The sequence below is a fragment of the Mercenaria mercenaria genome, chromosome 18 (assembly GCF_021730395.1).
Source record: "Mercenaria mercenaria strain notata chromosome 18, MADL_Memer_1, whole genome shotgun sequence".
In the NCBI taxonomy this organism is placed as follows: domain Eukaryota; kingdom Metazoa; phylum Mollusca; class Bivalvia; order Venerida; family Veneridae; genus Mercenaria; species Mercenaria mercenaria.
The window spans coordinates 22,016,755-22,030,015 of NC_069378.1; the positions used below are offsets into that span (position 1 = coordinate 22,016,755).

Sequence of the window (13,261 nt, forward strand, 5' to 3'; positions counted from 1 at the left end):
GTCTGCTTGAAAGAACAAGGTATAAATTTCTCATTTTTAAACAAGTAAATGCATAGAATAGATATCCCCTGCGAAACGGGTGTCACAGACAAAACATAATCAAATGGCAATAATTATTAGTGTGGTGTGAACGGCAGAAACAGACTACATTGACAAAAAACTTATTTCACTTAAAAATTTTAGTTTGAGTTTACATTCGCACCACGTGCATAGGGTAATTCTATTATTTCATCGTAATTATATTTTCCAGCAACCTGTCCGCAGTGGAAAAAATGTACATAAGAAGTTTTATGAAAATTTGTATAAAGTCTTACTTGGCCAAAAATGCTATGTAGACCATATTAGTATTGCCGTTTGTGATTCTGGTGTAAGAAACATTTTATTATTTAATTTCTGAATCTTTTTTTCCTTTATTTAGTAACACTTAATGCCCTGAAAATTTCTTGAACAACGTATCCAATGTATTTTAGGATGTACGTCATTATTCTGATATTTCTATGACACCATTTTTTCCTTGATAAAAAGAGAAGGAAGCCACTGAAAGTTTTTGAATTTTGGTATGTGCCACAAGTCATTAATAAATTAATAAATTAATTGTACACACAATATTATTTCTTTTCACTAGGGCCATGGTTAGTTGTATCTTGTTTTGGAAATAGAAATAACTAAACTGCAGAAATAATCTGGTACAATTTGATAAGCGATATTATTACATGATCTATTATGGTCAAATGAGTAATGTCCTTAAATAGCGCATGTACTTCACTAAATAAAAAATCAAAGTACAATTCAACAAGGTTAGCTGCAAAGTATACCAAGGACAGATTACTCTCAGGCTTTAAGGTAACTGATAACCCGGATTGAAAAGTGCGTTTCTGTTACAACATCCTAATAATATACAAATGAGTAAAATTTTGTGCGGAAGATTTCTGTATTATAAGTATATTTTTAGAAATCTAATGATTTTTGTCATCAATTATTTATTAGAAAAAACATTTCTCCACTAACTAATGTATCATTTCAAACTCAGACTGACCTCATATTTGTTTAATTCTGTGAGACATTGCATGCATTTTCAAGTGATTACAAAGCAACATCCCCGTCTTGCTGAAGTCGTTTTTGCGCTTTCGCATCATGGGTAGTAACCCATGACAATCTAATCAATTACAGATATATCTCCATCTGTCTGAGCAATTTAAATCTGAATTTCCTATATTCAGGTATAGTATCAGATATTCGCAGGTGATTCTATTCAGGTATTAGACCGTTTTCAATTATAGTACTTACCTCTGATTCTTCTGATTCATGCGTACGTGTGACTGTTCCATGTAAACATTTGTTTAATGGGTACACTTTGAACACTTTCATATTTCACTCACAGTTTGACTTATGTGCACCCAGTCAGTTGGTATGTGCACACATAATTTTAGCGTGCACTTTGTTAGTATAAAAGCTACTGTTAGCTTTATTCAAGGACCCCAGACTTAAAATTTACGAGCTACAACTTTTTTGGTCATTATTCTACTTCCTCATTTTAAAATAAATATTTCAAGGTTTTGATTTCACATAAAAACAGATCTTTAGACACAAAGGTAAGATTCTTAGAAACTGTTTTTATCATGTAACTGTAAAATTCAATACCGAGGTTTCTTGGCAGACATATATCAATTTTAAAGGTTTTTGCCGACTTGTTTGCTTCTCACAAAAAGTGATTTGCTGATATTCTTTGCATTTGTCATTCAATAGCAGTATTTTATATGTCTTGTTCCAATTTTAGTTAAGGTTTAAAAAACGTAATTCAATTTACTGCTTTAAATTTATTTAAATACAAAACAAACTAAAGATGAAATCTAAAACTTACCTTAGCCTTGTCAGGGTCATTATGAAATCACTTTTTATTGAAAATATCTAAATAGAATGTCACAGTAAAATGAGCATGTTTAAAAATGCCGTGTCGGTACAATAATCTATATAATGGACGAAATAACAAAGAATTCTTTTTCGATATTAGATAAATGTTATGTCTAAACAAAACTATTGTATAGACTAAAAAAACATAATGTCATCTTGGCAAGGTTTAAAAGGGTTTATAATTATATACAAGTCATTACCTTATGTGCGCAATTCTATCACTGTCTGTACACTGCGAGTAGTGTATGATATAATATACATCAAAGTTAGTTCTGAACGTTCGGATCATTTTTTTCTACAATATAGAATTCGATCAAAGCCTGATTTTTCAAAATTTCAGAATATATTTATAAAATTTGGAAAAATAACAGGGTCTTGTGCTTGATTTTTGCAAGATTGATTTGAAAGATTTGGACCATAAACGCGAGTTTTCATAATGAGCATCTATGTGAAAATCACATTTTCTTTCGCTAATAGAAATTTCCCTACTATGTACAAATTAATGAAACGTCTTATAGTCGTAAATAAACATATGGTATGTAATATGATGAAATAAGATGTGAAGGTCCGTTTGTTTTTAATGAGATACTGGCCCATAATTAAAGAGATCAGAACATTTCACGCCGATTTGGAGACATTATTTGGAACTGTTTAAATGGTCAAACGTTTTGATATTATCTTTTATCATTAGAAAGATAGTAATGTTGCCGTTTTGATTTTTTCGCCTACCGAGTCTAGGCCTTATTCTACGTTATCCAGATAAATGACGTTACGCCATTACTTCCGGTTAATCAAACGTACAGAACTTCCTTACGTAGATCACATAGTTACACATATCACAATCTTTCATTGTATTTATACACTTTTGCAAGAATAGTTAATAGGAACAATGAACAATACTTGGTGATAATTTATTTAATATGAATGCCAATTTTCTCAGGTCTATGTTTTATTTCGAAGTATGATGCGTGATATGTTAAACAATAGTGGATCTAATTTCATTTTATTAGATTTAAAACATTTTCTGATGTCATTATGTGTATCAACATTAAATTTTAAGTAGAGATAGCATGTAAACTTTTAAATCTTTAAAATAACAGGCACAGGGAAAAGATGTGATTAAACGAAATACTATTGAAAAGAATTGTACTAAAGCTATTTTTTAATTACATTATCTTCATGAATATTAATTGATAACTGATCTTTTCTTAACAAAATGCTTTAATAAACCAGTTTATGTCAGAATATTTTGAAAGTTTTTATTAACTTGCTACTAATTTATGAATCAATCAACACAAAGCAAATAAATGTCTCTGGTGACAGAATAACATCTGCAGATTATTGGCAATCTTTTTAACAATGCTGCCAGTGAATCCCTTTGGGACCAAACTTTGTATATATATTTTGGATTTAGTCAAACACACCAGTAAACTTTAAAATAATTGGAGATTTTACTGTTAAGTATAGTTGTTGATATGAATGAAGCTGACATATATATTTAAATATTATTCACTGCCAGAAGTGAAATTTTAGATGACATACGTTTTTGAGAAAATAAACAACCAGATACTTATGCCAAACTCTTGTACTAGTAGTCACTGATGTCAACTACTTTAAAAACTGCAATAACATTTTATACATCGAAAACTATTACCTCTTCTGGCCTGACCCACTCGAAATTGAGCTCTTTAGGTCAGGCCAGGTTGGGCCAGGCAAGGTCAGAAATTAAAAGAAGCCCGTATGACAAAATTGATAACCATTGTATATATCTAAACGAAAGCGAGTTGTTCTTACTGTTGAACATTAAAAAAAGAACACGACGATTATAGGCAATGGTGATGTAAATCTTAGTCGTCGTCCGCTCGCGTTACTTTCGTACATATTTCAAGGTGGTTGAAATAGATTACGTATAATAGCAAGTGTTTCGTAACACTTCAGACATTTAACATTTAACTTTCATCGAACTCGCACGTTAAGTATTTAAACGCCTTTATTTGGTATGAAGAATTTTACATTTTATTTAGAATTCAGCTTTAAGTAAAATGATAATAAATTGCTTTCATTTGCACAATATTTTTACTTAAAAGGAAAAATTATTCTCATTGTATTTTTATATGGTAAATAAACAATTCATTTTACATGCATGTTTAGGCAGCATGTTATTAGTCGTAAAATTAAGTCGGTTTTTAATTTCAAGTCGTTTGTCAATTCGTTTAATTATCATATAATTTTTAGTAATTATAACAAATTAAGACAAGAAAAAATGTTTTATTTTGAGAATGAAGGGGAATGAACCTAGACAAGAAGCAGGTAATTTCACGTATAATTAAAGAGAAGACCACTCCAATATATATGATATACAAAATGGTATGTTTAGACACATGAATGATACACTAATATATGAATTGGTAATTATTTCAGATAAAACATGGACGGTTACCAGGGACAAAGTAATCCTAGTTCTACGTCAGGAAACTTTGCAAAAGAAATTCTATCGAGTTAAAAAAGTAAACATTTTGAAGCAAACACCTATGCCAACGGCCTAACTGGCAGCCAAGGCATCGAGGGTAAATATTGCGGTGGACGGTCTGGTAGACATCAGTTCTGTGCAGGTTTCGACGTCAGTCATTCAACAAATGGGACCAGTGATGTTGGTGCTACGGCTGGATATAGATATAACTTCAAATAAATGAAAGGCAGGAACAGATAATACACAAAGAAAAAAGAACGACATATAAAAATGTTTTGAAGGCATATTACATATAAGATTTACTTTCTACGTTAGTGTAACTTCTGCTTCAAGTATTTCATAACAGTCATCTTCTCTTCAAAAAGTGTTTCTCGTTGTTCAAAAATGCTTCTCGTTTCGTCAGCAAGGATAAAGTACACGTAGGATCCATAAGTTTCCCGTACAAGTCATTTTCTGATATCATAAACCAACAGGTTACGGGCCTCCGCTTGAATTAAATTACATCGCTGCAAATATCCATTTTGCAAACGCAGTTTTGAAGTGAAAACTGGAAATAACCGTTGTTTGTCGTAAAAATCATAACATTTTGCTGTCTGCATTATCTTCAGATTTACTGTTTATATGTTGTTTTTATACATGATCATTCCTCATTCTTTCATTGATTCATTTTGTTGTCATCATTGAATTATAAACGGTCTGAATAGAATTTGAAGTGAAAACTCGAACTCATTGTTTTCTTTTTATGGAAATCATAACATTTTGCTGTCTGTGTGTGCCTTTCAGACCCCTGAATAGAACACAAATTTCCCAAATTATATGATATGAAGGGAGACATTTATAGATGAATTATCAGATATGTTTCTGGACATAACTCCGTTTTTCGTTTATAATTTGCTTAGAACGTTTTTGACAAAAATGAAGATTTAAACTCTCAACAGCATCCTAGTGCTCACATTGGGACATTAAACGAATATTTTTCTCCGTATGGAAAACCAGTTACCGGAAAGGTATCTTGAGAATGATTTATTGCTACAGTGAGATTAAAACATTTTACGTTTCTCTAATAATCCTTCTAACAATGCGCATAAAACATAACCAGTTACGAAAGATAATAGGTAAGGGTAGATTTCTCGGAAGCACAGAGCACCGTAAACACAGCCTCAGAGCAAAGGAAGTCTATCAGCTGTCATTCAAATTTCGTCATACACGAATACTTGAGAAGTCAATTATCTTATAAAAAATTCTTCTCGAATCAGAAATTTATGGTTTAAAGTATGCAGATAAATATTATGCGTATTAACTAAAACAAGGTAAATAATATGAAATGAAACACAAAAACAAAGAAGAACAGAAATGCTTATTATTTTCGGATTCCACAGAAGTTTCTTTAAACATAATAAACAAAAATATCTTCTATATTAAATAACGTATAGCAGATAACGACCAATGGAAGAAACAAGTTTGTTTAACATTTGACATAAGCTCTAAATCTTTTAAAATCAAACTAGCCCATGGCTGAAAAGAAAGGTTACAATATTATTTAGTAGATGTGATAAACTTAATCATGTAACTAAAAGTTCCTTTGAAAGCAATATTTCATTGTTTTATTTTTCATAACGTTTAAAATTACTTGTACTTGTTACACATGTTGAATAATAAAGACAAATATTTAACTTGTATTTCTTACAAGCTGGCTTCGGCTAGGTAAAAACATGGTATAAGAATTTTCAAATTTAAAAATGTCTACACTTTACAGTCTCCTTAGTTTGTATAATGCAACTGTAGCAGCTATAACAGCTATGGACACTTCTATTCCCGAGGAAAAGCCTCCAATGAAAATGCTTTTGTAGTCATCATTTCCTTTACAGTCGTACTGTGTAGATACTTTTGTTTTAATTGTCGTTGCTGTGATATAAATGTTGGTTTCAAAATGTTTCCTCATTTCTTACTATCATTTGAATTAAAAAAAATATAAAAGAAGAAATGTATGGCATTAAGACATATAACTTAATGATCCTTGATATCTTCTTCAAAGTAGCTACGAAGAAATGTAGGCTAATTTCAATGATACCTATAGAGAACAGTTTCCATTATAAATAAATATTCTGGAAGGAATGATTAAAGGTATGCTTAAGAAATGTTGTGTTGATATATGTATCAGACATGCTTCAGATATGATGTACATTCTGTAAGATATATTCAAAAATTATTGTTTTGTTTACGTACTGAATTCAGTTTAGCGTATTAATTGACGTCTGTTGAAATATTCATCACTTGTAAGAGTAGGATTATAATCAACATGAATGAAATTTTTTAAATAAATTGTATTTTCGTTTGTTTATAATATAATCACCTTCATGCTTCACAGTTGTTTTGCTTGTAGCAGCAATCATATCGCATTTGTCTCCATCGTATCCGTCCTTACATCCATGTTTATATGTCCCGTTGCTTCTTTAGCATAATTGTGATAAGCTGCTTTTAATACAACCGCTAGAGCAAGACTGATCACAAACAGGACCCTAGAAATTATGTTCACATCCATTCAAACAATATGCATCGTTTAGTCTACACATTTGTTTACCTTCTTCTTTTATACATGACGGATTGCAAGCCACATTACAATTAACAGGGTAATAGTCACCTTTACATTGTTGACAAATGTCACTATTACTTTTATTGCATGTCAAACATTTATCCGAACACTTCACAGAACATCTTTCACCCGTCCATCCTGCATTGCAGCTTTCTAAACATATTCCATCGTCATCACAATATGTAGAACATTCTTAAGAACAGCTAGTTATATTTAGTATGCATGTATTGCCATTAAACCTGGATCCGTCAGGGCAATCTGTGCATATCGAAGCACCATCATGGACTTCGAACTGATTGCAATTTTGAATAGCACAATAATTTGAACAGATTAATCCTAATGAGCAACTAATACAGTGAAGAAAGGGTATTCCATTTAAATGAAACTGATACAAATGAAAACCGTCATTGCAAATTTGGCATGTGCTTGCGTCATTATAATATCTACAGTCTGTCGGACATGTTGAACAAATTGTTTCAGGCTCATTTTGGTACTCGAAATATCCTTGTTTACATTCGAGCGTACATCTACGTTAATCATATTGTTAAGATATTCCGCACAGTCACTACAATCACGTTGACACAGTAGGCCGTAAAGTCCACGTTTACACTGAACGCAATATCCAGTGTCATATTGGCATTCATTATTATAACAACTATATAAACAGGTGAATTGGCATCGGCTATTTGAACCCCATTTACTTGATATGCACGACGTACTATTATCAATGTCGTTACAACTTGTACACTAGAGTAACCAGAGTAGCCAGAGTTCAGTCAGAGTAGCCAGAGTTCAGCCAGAGAAGTCATAACTCTGGTTACTCTGGATGGCCGGAGTAGCCAGAGTTCAGCCAGAGTAGCCAGAGTTCAGCAAGAGTAGTCAGAATTCATCCAGTATCCAGAACTCCAGTTACTCTGGCCGGCCAGAGTAGCCACAATTCAACCAGAGTAGGCAGAGTTTCTAGATTTTTAACATGTTCTTGCTACTCTGGTCAGTCAAAGAAGCCACAATAGCCCGAGTCACCAGGATATCATTTGCTCTAGTTACTCTGGCTGTTGCTAACAGAGTAGCCAGAGTTCAGCCAGAGTAGCCAGAGTTTCTAGGATTTTAACATGTTCTGGCTACTCTGGTCGGCCAGAGTATCCAGAGTAACCAGGTCCCGTGTTCGCAAAATATTTTCTCTTAGCTGAGTTTAATTATGAAACTCAATATGTCATTTCTATGTAAATAGCATATATAAAACTGAATTTCAAGTTAATAACTATTTTCAAGTGGTTAATTAAAGTAGCTCTTGTTACTCTGGCTGGCCAGAGTAGCCAGAGTTCCTAGGGTTTTAACATGTTCTGGCTATTCTGGTCAGCCAGAGTAGCCAGAGTAGCCAGAGTAACCAGGTCCCGTGTTCGCAAAACATTTTCAGTCTTAGCTGAATTCGATCTTGAAACTTAATATGTTATTTCTTTATAAATAGCATGTTTAAAACTAAATTTCAAGTTAATAACTATTTTCAATTGGCTATTTATAGTAGCCATAGTAGCCAGAACTCTGGTTAATCTGGCTGGACGCTAGAACATAGAAGAATACATGCATCCCGAATAATGTTGTACAAATAACCATTAATCAAATCATTCAGTTTTAGTTTTAATATTGCATATGTCATGTTTTTGTGATTTTCCTACATATCTGCGATATGTCACATGTTTAATTGTTAAGCGCCCTTGAACGTATATTTTATATTAAATGGGCACACAACAAATCTGGATTAATAATAATAATAATAATAATAATAATAATAATAATGATGATGATGATGATGATGATGATGATAATAATAATTATATAGTAATGATAATAATCTCATATGCTATGTTTTTTTTTCTGCAATGGATGCAATACGGTGTTACAGTATTCTAATTGTGAGCGGACGTATGTTTTTAGGCAGTTTCTTTAATATCATTGTTATTACATTGTACATATGATATTGTTTAATAAATCTGCGTTTGAAAATGTAATTTCAATATATGTGTCCAAGTAAAGATATCACTAATAGTAATCCCAAGCTATTTAGCATTTCCTATAGTTTTCAGTTCTTCATTAAGTAATTTATATGGAAAGATGATATTTTTTTCTTTTTTTTGAGAATCCTATTACTTCGCATTTATCAGGATTGAATTCCATAGACCAATTTCATTCCCATTCTTCTAATTTTGTCAAATCATCTTGAACATTGTAAGAGTCTATTAACGAATCTATGTTGAGGTATATGATAGTGTCATCAGCAAAAAAGCGTATTCTACCTTTAACAGAGTCAGAAAGGTCATTGATAAAACAAAGGAAGAGACAAGGACCCAACACTGAACCTTGAGGAACCCCTGATAGAAATGGTAAAGAGTGCGAGCCTTCAACTACTACAGATTAAGAACGGTTACTAAGGAAAGATTAAATCCAGGATAGAGATATTCAGTTGACACAAAGTTTCACGATTTTATAGAGAAGGAGTTGATGATCGATCTTGTCGAAAGCTTTTGAGAAATCCATTACAATGATTTCCTGTTTGTTTCCAGATTGGAGCTTATCAAAAGTTTCTTGTGTAAAGAAATGGAAAACCTTAAGGGTTGTATGGGGCCAAAAAATGGAAAACTCTACTTACACTATTATTATTCTTATTATTACTACTACTATTATTATTATTTTCATCATCATCATCATCATCTTCTTCATCATCATTTATTATTATTTTTATTATTATTATTATTATCATAATCGTCATCATTTATTATTACTATTATTACTATATTAGTATGTCTTTTGCCACACACTATACAGAAAGTCTACATCACTGTTTTTTTGGCACCTGCCATGTGTCAGACTAGGTAGAACAGATTGGATGAACTACGTTAGCATTGTATGGTGCAAAAAAGGGGGAAAACTTCATTCCCAAGTGTTTTAGTGCAACAGACATAGAAAACGTTAAGTGTTGTATGGTGAGAGAAACTGGAAAAATCTACTTACATTATTATTATTATTATTATTATTATTACAACTACTACTATCATCATCATCATCATTATCATCATCATTATCATCATCTTCATCATCATCAATTATTATTATTTTTATTATTAATATTATTACTGTTGTTATTATTATTATCATCATCATCATCATTAACATCATCATCATTTATTAATACTATTATTACAATATTAATATGTCTTTTGCCACACACTATACAGAAAGTGTACAACACTGTTTTTTGGCACCTGCCCAGTGTCAGGCTAGGTAAAACAGATCGGATGAACAACTTTAGCATTGTATGGTGCAAAAAATGTGTGTGTGTGTGTGGGGGGGGGGGACTTTATTCCCAAGTGTTTTAGACATGGAAAACCTTAAGTAATGTATGGGGCCAGAAACTGAAAATTCTACTTACATTATTTTTATTACTATTATTACTACAACTATTATTATTATTTTCAACATCATCATCATTTATTATTATCATTATTATTGTTATTATTAATACTGTTATCATTATCATCATCATCATCATCATCATTTATTATTACTATTATTACTATATTAATATGTCTTTTGGCACACACTATACAGAAAGTCTACATCACTGGTTTTTTGGCACCTGCCCAGTGTCAGGCTAGGGAAAACAGATTGGATGAACAACTTTAGCATTGTATGGTGCAAAAAGGGGGGCAACTTCATTCCCAAGTGTTTAGTGCTACAGACATGGAAAACATTAAGTGCTGTATGGGGCAAGAAACTGGAAAACTCTACTTACATTATTATTATTATTATTATTATTTTGATCATCATCATCATCATCACAATCATTATCATCATCATCATCATCATCATCATCATTTGTTTTTTTTTTTTTTTGGTTGGAATTAACGTTGCACCGACACATGATAGGTCATATGGCGACTTTCCAGCTTTAATGGTGGAGGACGACCCCAGGTGCCCCTCCGTGCATTATTTCATCACGAGCGGGTACCTGGGTAGAACCACCGACCTTCCGTAGCCAGCTGGATGGCTTCTTCACATGAAGAATTCAACGCCCCGATTGAGGCTTGAACCTACATCGATGAGGGGCAAGTGATTTGAAGTCAGCGATCTTAACCACTCGGCCACGGAGGCCCCTCATTTGGTATTACTGTTACTACTATATTAATATGTCTTTTGCCACACACAATACAGAAAGTCTTGACCACTGTTTTTTTTCATCATCATCATCATTTATTATTGTTATTATTACTATTATTATAATCATCGTCATCATCATCATCATTATCGTTTATTTTTACTATAACTACTATATTAATATGTCTTTGCCACACACAATACAGAAAGTCTTCATCACTGTTTTTTATCATCATCATCATCATCATTTATTATTATTATTATTACTATTATTATAATCATCATCATCATCATCATCATCATCATCATCATCAGTTAATATTACTATTATCACTATATTAATATGTCTTTTGCCACACACAATACAGAAAGTCTACATCACTGTTTTTTTTTGGCACCTGCCAAGTGTTAGGCTAGGCAGAACAGATTGAATGAACAACTTTAGCATTGTATGGTGCAAAAAATGGGGGCAACTTCATTCCCAAGTGTTTTATTGCAACAGACATTGAAAAACTTAAGTGTTGTATGGGGCCAGAAACTGGAAAATTCTACTTACATTATTATTATTACTATTATTATTATTTTCACCATCATCATCATCATCATCATCACCGTTTATCATAAATATTATTATTATTACATTTATTATTATCATCATCATCAGCAGCAGCAGCATCATTTCTTATTACTATTATTACTATTATAATATGTCGTTTGTCACACACTATACAGAAAGTCTACAACACTGTTTTTTGGTATCTGCTCATTGTCAGGCTAGGTAGAACAGAGTAGATGAACAACTTTAGCATTGTATGGTGCAATAAAGGCGGGCAACTTCATTCCCAAGTGTTTTAGTACAACAGACATGGAAAACTTTAAGTGTTGTATGGAGTCAGAAACTGGAAAACTCTACTTACATTATTATTATTATTATTAATTTGATCATCATCATCATCATCATCATCATTATCATCATCATTTGGTATTACTATTATTACTACATTAATATGTCTTTTGCCACACACAATACAAAAAGTCTACATAACTGCTTTTTATCAGCATCATTATCATCATCATCATTTAGTTCTATTATTATTATTACCATTATTATAATCATCGTCATCATCATCATCATCATCATCATCATTTATTATTACTATTATGACTATATTAATATGTCTTTTGCCACACACAATACAGGAAGTCTACATCACTGTTTTTTTATCATCATCATTTATTATTATTATTACTATTATTATAATCATAGTCATCATGATCTTCATCATCATCATCATCATTTATTATTACTATCATTACTATATTAATATGTCTTTTGCCACACATTATACAGAAAATCTACATCACTGTTTTCTGGCACCTGCCCAGTGTCAGGCTAAGTAGAACAGATTGGATGAACAACTTTAGCATTGTATGTTGCAAAAAGGGGGGCAACTTCATTCCCAAGTGAAATCCGCGTTATCTTATTGGTCAATATCATAGATAACAATTAGTTTGATTGACAGCCCGGATCCATCCATTATCGCTGCTCCAGATGGTCACCGACCCTATTGGATCATCCACTAACAATAATCCTATCATAATTGGGGATTAAATATTTATCAATGACTTGACAGGCGGGACAATCTGCACGAGGGGCTACATGGAAATTAAATATGAAGCTTCAGAAAGCTTAAACAACATGCTAAAAACTATTTAGTTTATACATAATTTATTTTAGGTCGATTGTGAAAGAAGTTCTACAACTTATATTAATCACCCTCGACACCTCATTCCTGATGGAATCCATCGCCACGAGGGTATGAGAGAAGAGGCCAGTTTCCCTTTTAATGCTGGGCGCCAAGCAAGGGAGCTACTGGTACCATTTTTCTTTGGTATGACGCGGCCGGGGATCGAACCCACGACCTCCCGCACTCGAAGCGGACGTTCTACTAACTAACTAATTAACTAACTCTAAAAACTATTTAGTATTATAATTTGTTTTCAGTGTTATAATATGAACACTCATAATGTAGAATTTTAGGTATTATCTCTATAAAATGTAGTTAAACTTTTATGAAAGGAGGAAATAGGATAGCGCTTTATTTCCCTTCGTCCGGGAAAGCGGAAGTTTTAGT

General features: G+C 32.3%; 1 long non-coding RNA gene across 1 annotated transcript; it reads left to right on the forward strand.

Annotated features, from left to right (window-relative positions):
- The first annotated feature begins 3,839 nt into the window (after positions 1-3,839).
- Positions 3,840-4,662, forward strand: LOC128550774 (uncharacterized). The gene is made up of 2 exons (XR_008368436.1): positions 3,840-3,908; positions 4,333-4,662. It is a non-coding gene; the product is annotated as an uncharacterized LOC128550774 (long non-coding RNA).
- The last annotated feature ends 8,599 nt before the right edge of the window (positions 4,663-13,261 follow it).